The 12,523-nt window shown below is 49.9% G+C and overlaps 1 long non-coding RNA gene across 2 annotated transcripts; it reads right to left on the reverse strand.

The window, feature by feature from the left end:
* Positions 1-229: 229 nt before the first annotated feature.
* On the reverse strand, positions 230-11,782 carry LOC125149644 (uncharacterized). 2 transcript variants are annotated; one of them, XR_007145991.1, is made up of 6 exons: positions 11,738-11,782; positions 9,793-9,946; positions 8,662-8,942; positions 6,070-6,156; positions 1,073-2,066; positions 230-961 (listed from the first exon to the last, which is right to left on the reverse strand). It is a non-coding gene; the product is annotated as an uncharacterized LOC125149644 (long non-coding RNA). The 2 variants fall into 2 exon arrangements; XR_007145990.1 differs by lacking the exon at positions 11,738-11,782 and adding an exon at positions 11,334-11,433.
* Between the last annotated feature and the right edge of the window lie 741 nt (positions 11,783-12,523).

Below are 12,523 nucleotides of genomic sequence, written 5' to 3' on the forward strand. Positions count from 1 at the left end.
CCCCCCCCCCAACCCCCCCCACCGCAGGCTGAGAGGGGGTTTGGTGGGGGGCTCCAAGCCCTCTGGTCACACACGGGGCTCTGTGAAATGCTCTCTGCCTCCCACCCCTGCAGGTCCTGAGGAACGCGGCTGACTCACACCCTGGGGGGGGGGGGGGCAGGGGGATGCGCATCCCCCTCCCCAGCTGGGCACAGGGCAGAATTTACACCGCACGGCCCTTCCTGTGCGTCTGACGCGCGAATGCCTCGCCTCACTGCATCTGGGAAGTCTGCCTTTGAGCCTTCCCTGCACATCCTGTTTATTTCGCCAGGGCCTCAGCGCCCCCTCCCCGCTTCCTGGAAACCCACCTAACGCCATCCAGACAAGATGTCACGAAGGTGTCACTTGAATTAACTGTGATCCCGGAGCTCTAAAGGTTGAGAAATCTTGCTGCCGAAGGCGATTTCCTCTAACAGCTCCATAAAGTGGAGAGCGGGATGGATAGCTGGCCGTAAAGGGGCCAAGCGGCAGGTTGAGGGATGCAGGGGAATGATGCCTGAGGGGGCCCCGAGATCTTACGCCACGGGGAGGGAGGGATTTCTTGGGGACCAAGTGGCTCCCCCAAAGTCCATCTTGCTGAAGAAGTATGTCTCGAGCAAAGCCCTCTGGAGGGCAGCAGGGGCGACACTGACCAAGCTTGCAGCGTTTTACTGAATCTGTGCACCGACTGTTTACTGCGAGGCACAGGTCTGGGCACGCGGACGTGGTGGGGAGCAGCGGACGCAAACAGTCCTGTCTCCACGGAGCCTCCATTTGAGAGAAGACAGAAACGCCAGTAAAGCGGCAAAACAGACTGTACGTCAGATGGACAAATACAGACAGATACAGCCGGGAGGGGGACTGGGATTTTTGCGGGTGTAGACTGAAACTTGAAATGACGTAGCTTAGGAAATGCTTCCCTAAGAAGGTGATCTTTGAACACCTGGCGGGTAGAAACACAGAAAGGGCAACTGATAAATATGATCACGAAAAAAATACTAAAGATGATCATGAAAACAGCAATAATACCCGTGAACATCTGTATAGTACTTACTCTACACCAGGATGCGTCCTCACAGCTTATCTCAGTGATTTTTCACGTACAGGTGAATAAACCCACGGGCAGAGAGTTAAGAAGCTCGTCCAAGGTCATCCGGGTGTTGCCCCAGCCGGTCTGGCCCTGGTGTCCGGGCTCCCAGCACCGTGGCCGATGGCTGGCGGTCCCCCGGGTCATACAGTAGGGAGTGCATGCGATTGTGTGCCCGGCCTCATGTAGACAGGGCTCCCTTCGCCGCAGTGGCTCGGAAAGTCATTTCCTTCTTGCCCTCCACAGTGGGACAGGTGACAGGAATAGGACCCGTGTCTCAGGGCTGCGGGGGAGCCAACAGGAACAAGAGGGATAAAGCTCTGGAAGGAGTTGGGGACACGTGGTAACTGCTCACTAAAGAACGTCAGCGTGATGATCGTTACCTTTCAGTTGGGGGGCGGGTTGTGGGGGAAATAATCAGAGCCAACACGGACCGCCACCTCCGGGGAGGCTTCCATGATGACTTTCCTACACTTCTCATTTGGTCGGCACGAGGCTGTCCCTCCAGGGCAGAGACACGGGCCCTCCTGTCCCCAATCTCCACTGGGGACTGATGGGAGGTCCAAATGGGAGGAAGAGTTAAGGAGCGTGGCGTCCTGGGGCCACTGTGTGGCTCTGATCACAGGCAGGAGAAGGCGGGGGTTCGGGGAGTTGATATTGGAGACAGCATTCAGATTCCTCCAGCTCCCTCCGCGAGGAGGACGCATACGTCCTCCGGCTTGAAAGTCCAGCACGAAGCCCTGTGGCCTCTGGGCAGACTCGCTTGGTAAATACCCACAGAAAGAAAATGTTCGCGTACAGCGGGGGCGGCAGGCAGACACAGGAAAGCTGGAGAGGCTCACCTTTAGTGTGAACAGTGCGGGACCGTGAGGACATGTGTTATGCTCCCCGGGAAAACCCACTTTCTTTCACCTGTCTGCATACACTCGTGAGTAGTCCCGGATCTCCCCAGCAGCAGCCTCTGAAAAGACAGCCAACTTTATTGACTGGGAAACTCCAAGCCCAACCACCGACAGGCACATTCGAGGGAGGAAGTGTCTCGTGCAAGGACCCGCTGGCGTGGCCACCCTGAACGATGGAGAAGCAGCCGCCTCTCCGGGGCGCACGGGGGGCTTCGGGCGAACCGTCAGCCCGTGTTTTCTCTAACTGGCATGCTCTGCTTTCCGTTCTTTGTGGCTTCTAGGAACGGGGTATGTCATTTGAGCCGATTGCCTGGACGCATTTCCGTCTTTACCTCCCTCTGGGGCAATATTCTGAGTGAATCGCAACCCGATGGCCAGTTGGGTCCTTTTGTCGCCGAATGAGTGTGCTTATACGGATGTGAGACGGCTCCACTGGGATGCCTCCTCTCTGCGCTGTTGCGGATGCGGAGAGAAACAGCATCGGTTGTGCTCTTCATGTTCAGCAAACGGCCTCGCAGCGGCCCCCGGGCACACATGTGGGTTCAGGCCTCCCAGCTTCCGTGCAATTCTGACCCACGGGCTTTGGACGTGTCCCACGGGACCCGTGAGCTATCTGCCTGTGCCGATCCAGCAACACGCACGCACAAATCTAGGATGATTGGAATAGCCAGATTCAGGCATTCGGGACAGCTGGTTTACCGGCCGTGCTGTGATGTGCCCCCCCCCCGGGGTCCCCTCTGCCGTTGGCAGTCGTGGTGGCTTTGCACCGGTGGGGCGTCTTGCCGTCGGAGTTAAACACAACTGAGCCAATCAATACGCTTATTGTTCTGGGGCCCAAGTGTCTCCAACTCATAACATCGCTTTCGCTTCTCCTATTAAACGAGGGTGTTACGAGTTTGCACGGCCCTGCCCGGGCAGGATGCCCCCGGCACTGCGGGAAGACGGAGGAAATAAGAGCCACGTTCTCGGAGCACTCCCTTGACGTGCCTTTTCATTTCGCCAGTCACACTCCAGCAGCGCGGCGAATATCACGCACTTCTGCGAAGCTCCATAACCCATCCGATAAATGGCAGGAGGCGCCTCCCCTCAGCCCTTCTCGCTTAGGATCTTCTCGAACACGTTTCTCCCCCAACTCTTCGCGCCGCGAATCCGCAGAAGTACAAACCTTTAAGAATCTGAAACTCACCGGGAGCCGTCCCTCGTTGGCGGCCCAGCAACCGCTGGCTCTGGCGGTTTCCACTCTGTCAGTTTAATCTGGACGCGAATGCAGGTGTTTGTTGCAACCGCCACTAAAATAAAACTGTAAACCTCTCCAAACAGACTTGGAGAGCCTGCCCGCGGAGCGCGTTCACGCCGCTGGCTCGCTTCGTGTTTTTCCTGCCCGGCAGCTGGGCGCAGGGGAGGCCACGAGGCCGCTCACCTCCTTTCATCGGAAAGGAAAGCCCCTTCTCCCACAGTCTCGTCTGGGACCAAAACCCAGCCCGAGGGGGCATGTGCTCCCGTCAAATAATAACCAGATCACAGGACCCAGGCAGTCTTAACGTGGTCGTTCGCTGGCAGGGAAAACAGACTCCTGCAATAAAGAGAAACCTTCAGAAGTGACGATCAGTCTGCGGGCTCATCACCTCTGCTCCGTGAGCCCTGAAGGGGTGCTAGCCGCCTGGCACCCCTCATCACAGGAGGGAAGCATTCCGGGGTCTGGGAAGAAAGTGGTCACCGAAGCCTGTGTTCCGGGCGGGGAGAAAAAGGCTGTCCATGGAGCTGACGAGGAATAAGAAGATGTGGTTGTCGCTCTCTTTCCTTTCTTCTTCTTTTTAAACTTTTTATTTCCACCCCTCGCCAATACCCCACTTAGCCTGAGGTCAGACAGAATTCTGCGTGGCAACCGAGCAAAACAGGCTTTCTGGACGGCAGACGACAGTCAGCAGACTGTGCTCAGGCTTTGACGGAAGTGCGAGGTGGTCTCAACTCCGCAGCGAGAGCAGGGAGGCGGAGCAATGACCCCGGCGGCAGCAAGGAGGGTGGCCGGTGTGTGCACTGTTACAGGCCGGGACGAGACAGGGACTGTTTTGCAAAGCAGGTGCTCATGAAGTATTTTATGGACGAATGGATGAATAAGTAAATAAAGGCAGTGTGGTTCCACATTTATTTTCATTGTTTTCTTCCCTCGGCTCGTACATGTCTGTGTTACTTTTCTTACTGGTGGCTCAGCCCCACCACCGTCTTCCTCTTCTAAGCCGGGGCACTCCATTCCTGCATCCGTTCCCAAGGCCACCATCCGGGATGCCCGGTGCATCCTCCACAAGCTTCCCTCTCCCAGTTCAACCCAACCCACGCTTGTCTAGGATCTTAGCCTTATTCTAAGTTTCTCACTCCTGTAAAACTCGCGGTTCAGTCTATTTCCTCCGCAGATCCAAACCCCCGCTCACGCACACACTAGAAGATTGTATCTACAATGAGGATATGTATAGATACTCACATTTACATAACTTATATACTTTCATATTTATGTAATATATGATTATTAATTCATATGTTTATATTATATTATATATTGTATATAAATACATTTAAAAAATTTTTTTTCAAGGTTTATTTATTTTTGGGACAGAGAGAGACAGAGCATGAACGGGGGAGGGGCAGAGAGAGAGGGAGACACAGAATCGGAAACAGGCTCCAGGCTCTGAGCCATCAGCCCAGAGCCTGACGCGGGGCTCGAACTCACGGACCGCGAGATCGTGACCTGGCTGAAGTCGGACGCTTAACCCACTGCGCCACCCAGGCGCCCCTATAAATACATTTTATATATAAATATGTTATATTACATGTATAATTAAATACATAATAAATTTTATAAATATATAAATTATATAAATATAAGGTAATATATAAATTACAACATATAATGTATTATTTACAATATAACTATGTAAATATAAGATAATAAAATGATAAAAATTAAAACATAAATGTTAAATTATATCTATAGCTATATTACATGTAATATATATTTTATATATAAATATATAGATAATATCTATTTTAAACATGTTACATAATCTGTATAATATATAATAAAATAGATATTATCTAAATAAATATATATAGGTATATTATATGTAATATATGTTATATTATATGTAATACATTATATATAATATAGCTATAGATGTAATTTTTAGCATATGTATTTTAATTTAAAAACTTTTCTTAACATTTTATTTAATTTTTTTTTGAGAGACAGAAAGAGACACAGCATGAGCAGTGGAGGGGCAGAGAGAGAGGGAGACACAGAATCCGAAGCAGGATCCAGGCTCTGAGCTGTCAGCACAGAGCCCAATATGGGTCTTGAACCCATGCACACACACGAGATCACGACCTGAGCCAAAGTTGGACGCTCAACCGGCTGAGCCACCCAGGTGCCCCTATATTTTAATTTTTATATTTATCATTTATATTTATTATCTTGTATTTGTGTATTTAAAATATAGATATGTAAAATAAATATAATCATTTTTGTTTTATCAGAGTCCCCGCCCCCCCGCGCCCCACCAATTTCTAATCCAGAGAATTTTTCCCTAGATTCTGCTTCTTGGGAGATAAATCTTGAGCAGTTTCTAGGAGAGTTGGAATTTGTATTGATTAAGGGAAGCCCATGCTGGTGGTAGGCACGACAGGATAATCAGTGGAGATATCCATGAATAAGAGGCTAAATGTATTTAGCTGTAAGTAACCAACCCAGCATTCAGCAAACAGGTCCTCTAGCCATAGGGATACTTGGTAATTTTTCACTAAGGGGTCTAGAGGTGAACTCAGGATTGGTTCAGAATGCTGGAGATGTCAGCAAGGTCCAAGACTCTTTCCTTTTGTTGTTGTTTTTAAGTTTATTTATTTATTTAGTAATCTCTACACCCAACATGGGGTTTAAACTCATGACCCTGACGTCAAGAGTTGTGTTCTCTTCTGACTTAGCCAGCCAGGCACCCGGTTCCAAGGCTTTTTTTTTTTTTTGTACTCCCGTTTTCCATCATGGGCATATTGGTTTACTCAGAAGATGTGTACCTCATAGGATCAGGATGGCTGCCACAGCTCCAGGCATCAAGTCCTCATATCTCAGTCTTAGGCATCAAGTTCCACAGGGCACGGTGTCTGCTGGCAGAAGAGAGAACCCCTGCAGGCATCCAGCGGTATCAGAAACAACGTGGGGAGTGCACACTTTTGAGGTCTCACCTGATGCGCCAGACGGCCTGCGGGGTGCCGAAACTGAAGCTTCAGTAACTGACATTTAATGCCACGGTTAACAACATGGCTCTCTTCCGGTACCCGCCGGGTCGTCCTAATCACATCAGAGTCTCCGTTTGCTACTCCTGAGTCTCTAACATCAGCCTGACATTTATTACCCTCCCTTACCCACGGAGAGGAAGCAGGACTCAGACTTCAAGTCTTAGGTGGACATTAGCATCTAAATGCAACGGTTTGCTGTGTACGATGCATAACTGCCTTCCTCGTGGTTTCCCATTTGCAATGAAGACGTCCTTTCCGTATGAAATATATGTGCTTAGGTTCGATAAACGTGTCTGAGGATAATTTTAAGTAGCACTGCTATGATCATACGTTGCATTACGGCAAATGCTCCATCACAGTAAATAAGGCAAAAGTCATCTATGCGGCACAAAATGCTGAAAATCAGGAAAGGTCTGCCATCGTCGGGCAGAGTGTGAGAGGGAGCACAGGAGCCGAAGGCTCTTGGAGCCCCGTGGGATTTAGTCAAGAAAACCAAAATCAAGGGGCGTCCAGCTTAACTTCCCAGGCAACATCAGCGGGAATCCGAGGTCTCTGCCAGGACTGTGTTTGCGCCCACACCACCCTGTTACCTCACAAACAGCCACAACAAAGGCTCCTGTGAAATGAAATTCGTGATGAATTTCATTGACGAACATTTGCTACTCCATGGGGAAACCCTGTTTCCGAAAACAAGCTGATGATTAAGAATATATCGATTTCTTGACTTGAACTTCAGCGCTAACATACCAGAGGAGTCCACGAGCTTGTGGGTGTCTGTGTGTGTGTGTGTGTGTGTGTGTGTGTGGACACATCTAAGTACGAAACCACAGTTTACTAAAGTCACGGGGAGTAGAGCGATACTTCATACCCTCCGAAACTTTCCATTTTGACCTAAACATTTCATACACGCTTGTCATCATAAAAAGCATCAATTCTGTTCGCTCCGTATTACAACAGCGTTCCCCGGAGCGTGGGGACTCCCCACGGGTGGGGTGCTGTGTGACTTCACGCGATCCCCATGCGGGACTCTAGAACTTAGAATCACCTGGTGAGAAATCTGATTTCCTTTTCAATTCTCTTTCAATCCCTTCCATTACAACAAGGGGGGGGAAATGTCATTTTGAGGACAGAAACCTTTACATTTGCTAATACCCACTTGACCCTGGAGAGAGACCCGGCCTTGAGCCCAAAACCTTTTGCAGGAGTCAGAATCTAACTAGAAAAGTGCGTGTCTACAGCAGATACGTTTTGTTTTACTAGTTATCGGAGTCCCGACCAAAAGTACCATAATAATAGAGATTTTTAATTCCTCATGCGAGGAAGGCCGGGGGCGGGGGGTGCAGGGCCACTCCGGGCTTTTTCAGTACCTAGCAAATATCAGAGACCTTGGGCATTTCCCCTGGCCTTTCCTGACCGACTGCGTAATGAGTGACTTCAAGCCCAAAACCCTCAGACATTAGCCTTGGGAACATGATGAGTCAGGTGGTTAAGGTCGTTTATCTGGGAGCTCTCCTCGCTGGCTCTGAGCCCCCTGTCTCGGGGCCCAGGACTGTATCTCATGCTGACCTTGGTCCCATCACAGGCAAAGCGGGGAGTGGAGTCAATATGGCTCAGACTGACCAAGATTCTGCGATCCAGGCAGGGTCAAGGCTTCCTCGTGACCCCCGGGCCGACAGAGCTGTGTTTATCTTGCCCGTTGTCCTGTCCCCACCGAAAACACACTGACTCCGTCCCAGAGAGCACAGAACCTCTTCTGTCCCCAGAGCCCTCCTGGGCACCGCACTCTGGACCTGTCGTTGCCGTTAGTATGGAAAATGCAGTGCAAACAAAGGCATCCCCAGGACAAAACGCAGGGCTGGCTCCTGACCCAGGACAGGCTGTGCACAGCCTGAGAGCCAGGACAGACAATCTCTCACTGCTCCCGGGCCCGACACTCCCGTAAAAGAGGAGTTTTTCTGAAGAACTGACCGGTGTGGGTGGGTCTGAGCGTGACTGAGTGTAGGTGGCCCTCAGCATGGAGTCTCACGTCTTTTTTTTCAAAGTAAACTCCAGTAAGGACTCTCAAGTCCACCTAAACCTGTTCCACGCTGGATAATTTAGGGGAAGTTTTTTTTAAGATTGTTACAATTTGAATCACAAAAGTTCAAAGAGAAACGTGACTTTACTGCGCATCACAATGGCTAAGATCCCTCTAATGAGGCTGAACAGCATTGGAGCACAGCCCTTTTAATGATGAGGTAATGATGGTAATGAATCCTCATTATCCTTTTGGTCAGTAGAAATGGGGGCTTGTTTTCATGTGTATTTTCCTTTAAGGTATAACGTGCCCGTTTTTTACTCAGTTGGTACCATTCACTCGGATTGGCTTACCAGGCGTTTTGTTGAGCTTCATAACATGACTCCGTGAATTCTCAGGAATTTAATGTTGGAGGCACCTTAACTCATAGGCCGATGACATCCTGAGCAACAGGCAGGCGATTATATTTTAAGAGAAACGTAGCCAGCTCGCAGGCTGCCATCACTGAGCTCCATTTATGCCCCAAGCTTTGTGCTGAAACTCGCCGCCATGACAGCAATCACGAGAGGGGCTCCACTTGACAGATGGGATCTCAAAGGACATTGAGGGGGGGCTTCTGTAGAGCTTTTGCTCCCTTGAAAAAAAAAAGGAAGCAAAAAAAATTTTTTTTAAAAAGTGAACAAAACAAAAACCATCTGCCTGCCTTTGAATGGAAATAAGGTAAGGCTATGATTGATGCCAGGAGCTCTGGCAGCCATCTTGTGACCATGAGGACAGGAGGCTCAGGATTAAGCGATATGCAGTGTGTACAGCAGAATGATAGAGCAAGCCGGGGTCCTTGGAGACCAGGGAGAATTGCTGAACCAAAGCTGAAAGTGCCCATCTTTAGGCTTTTGGGTTTAAACCTTTTTTGTTTATTTTTTAAGGAAAATGTTTTGTTCTGTTATTTTAGAAAGATACAGCATATAAGCAGTGGGGAGGGGCAGAAGGAGAGGAAGAGAGAGAATCCAAGCTGGCTTCACGTTTAATGCAAAGCCCGTCGCGGGGCTTGATCCCATGACCCTGTGATCATGACCTGAGCCGAAATCAAGAGTCGAACACTCAACCGACTGAGCTACCCAAGTGCCCCTAAACCTTTTTTGTTTAAAACCTGGTTGAGTAATCTGTTACTGTTACAAGGCAGCATCCCAAGATTCACAAAGGAGCTGATCTAAGTGTGAAATTCCAAAATCTTTGATTTATGTGAGGAAGATAATCAAAGGGCTGGAGGCAACTTTTCCTGAGACCCTAAAAATGCAAAATATAGAACACTGTCCGTGTCAGGTAAGCATGAGACCAGCCCAGTACAACAGTATCGTCTTTCCCAGAATGAATTCCAAATGCTGTCTCCCCCCCCGCGCGCCTTGGTGAGTGCTACTGTGTGTTCTCATGACACGAGTGGATGGATACCCCGGATGCTTTTATTCACGTTTCTGAACTCTCACCTGGATCTGTAGAGGGGTCACTCCGTGAAGACAGACTGATGGACGCAGACAAAACCAGCGATGTGAGGGACTCAGTGGGTGCAGGGGTCTGGCTGACCTCTTCCTGCCTCGTGTGGCGGGTGCCCAGACCTATACCACCAACTGTTGGAAGTTCCTATGAAATATACACACGGGGGAACAAATAAATGGAAAAATGCCCCATGCTCATAGGTGGAGTTCACAGACAAGTTCATATCGCTATAATGCCCACATTACACCAAAGCTCTCTACAGATTCAATGCAATCCCTTCCAAACGTCCAATGATATTTTCCACAAAAATAGCAAAAACAATCCTACCATTTGTACGGAACCACAAAGGGCTCCGAATGGCCTAATTACTCTTGAGAAAGAACAAAGCTGAAGCATCACACCTGATTTCAAAATATATCACAAAACGATAGTAATTCAGCCAGTATGCTACTGGTATAAAAACAGAAATATAGACCAAAAGGACAGTATTGAGAGTCCCAGAAATAGACTCAAGCATATGTGGTCAAGTAATACTTGACGAGGGATCCAAGAATACTCAATGGCGGAAAGAGAGTCTTCAATAAAGGGTGTTGGGAAACTCGATATTCATATACAAAAGGAGGAAACTGGAACTCTTACACACCCACAAAATCAACACAAAATGGATTAAAGACTTGAGGGTAAGACTTGAAACCATAAAAGTCCTAGAACACAGCATAGGGAAAAAGCTTCTGGACTTTTTCTATATGAAACCAAAAGCACATGCAACAAAAGCAAAACTCAGGAAGTAGGGCCATATTGGACTAAAACCTTCTGCACGGCAAAAGAAACAATCAAAAATGAAAAAGCAAACTAAGAGATGGAGAATATATTGGCAAACCATATATCTGATTACAGGTAAGGGATTAATATCCAACATATATAAGGAACTCATACAACTCAATAGCCAAATCACTATCACCACCATCATCATCATCCAAGTAAAAAATGGCTAAAGGATATGAGTAGACATTTTTCAAAGAAGACATACCAATGGCCAAGTACCTGAAAAGATACTCAAAATCAATAATCACCAGGCAAATGCAAGTCAAACCACATGAGATATTATCTCATGCCTATTGGAATGTTTATTATCAAAAAGACAGATTACAAATGCTGGCGAGGATGTGGAGGAGACGTAACCCTGATGTTCTGTTGGTGGGAATAAAAATTGTGACAGCCACTAGTCAAAATAGTATGGAGGGTCTCAAAAAGTTAAAAATAGTATTTCTGTATATATCTCTAAAGGAAATGAAATCACTATCAAAGGGATATCTGCTCTCTCATATTCACTGCAGCATTATTCCCAATAGTCAAGGCATTGAGGCAACCTAATTGTCTACTAACAGATGAAAAGATAAAAAAAAAAAATATATGACAGACAGTCCAACGTCAGCACAGGTCATGATCTCGAGGTCTGTTGGTTCAAGCCCCGCATCAGGCTCTGTGCTGACAGCTCAGAGCTTGGAGCCTGCTTCCAATACAAACGTACATTTTTTTCCGGTTCACAAATCTCCATCCCTTCTCAGAACCAGTTTGACATAAAGCGCAGGAGTTTCCCGAGTGGGAGCCCCCCCCGCCCCGAGCCGAGTCTCCCCCTGCAGCCACGGGGGGGGGGGGGTGCGGACGCCCCCCCCAGACTGCCACGCCCCTTCCTTCACCGCCCCGATCGGAGTTGCGATTTCGTTAAACAGCCGCTGCAGGACAGGCCGGGAGGGTACGATGTGGGGCGCTTCGGTGGGCTGGATTTCAGACGCCTTTACCGCAGCGGCCGCTATGAAAAGGGCTGGAAAACGCCGCCCGACCATCTCGCAGCCGGGCGGCCGAGAGTTGCCTCCACGGGGCCTCGGATGGTGCGTTCCCTCCGGCCGCCGCGGGGAGTCAAAAATAACTCACTTCTTCCCCGCGAGCGAGGAGCAGCCAGCCAGCCCCGCGCCAGGCGTCCGGCAGGAGGCAGCCTCGTGGCTGGGCTCCGGGAAGCGCGTGCACATTATCAGTCCGACGAGGCGCCGATCCATCCGGAGCCGCCCCCAGGCCCGGCGGAGCCCACCCCCCGGAAGGAGCGCTCGGAGCCCTTCCTCCTCGGGCTCCGGAGGTCGCGCTAACCGCGCCGCAACCAGCCGTGCTGATGGATGAGCGCTTATCTGAGCCGGACAGTGGTTCGAGCCTGCGGTTTCGGGACCGCGCGAAGCACCCCCGCGCCCCCCCCCCCCCCACGCCGACCCCAGTGCGTCTTCCCCCGCCTCCTCGTGGGGGTGGGATTGGTGGGGTTGGCACCCGCTTTCAGGCAGAGCTGACCGGGGAGTGGGGGGGAAAGTGTCTCCACTCCAGGCAACCTGAAGTTTCCTCTGATTTGCATCCGTGAGAACAGCCCCAGCCCTCCCTCCGGCCAAAGCACTTCGTGGATGGCACCGGGGTGGCGCGGAGTCACCCGCTGCCCTCAGCGACACAGCCGTGCAGCCTCGCTCTCCATTTAGCATCTTGCTCCGGTCAGTGCAATGGTCGGTAATGACCTGGGAGTCCGCGGGCTTCAGTGCTGACCACGGATGTCTCAGGAAGGTTGGGCGAGTTTACACCTGCTGGGTCTCCCCACTCACCACGGAAACGCCAACTGCTGTCCGACCTTCCCCAAGGGCCCTGGAAACGTCACAGGAAGTGAGTGTGCAATGTACTTTAAAAATT

The sequence above is a fragment of the Prionailurus viverrinus genome, chromosome D3, assembly GCF_022837055.1.
Source record: "Prionailurus viverrinus isolate Anna chromosome D3, UM_Priviv_1.0, whole genome shotgun sequence".
NCBI lineage: Eukaryota > Metazoa > Chordata > Mammalia > Carnivora > Felidae > Prionailurus > Prionailurus viverrinus.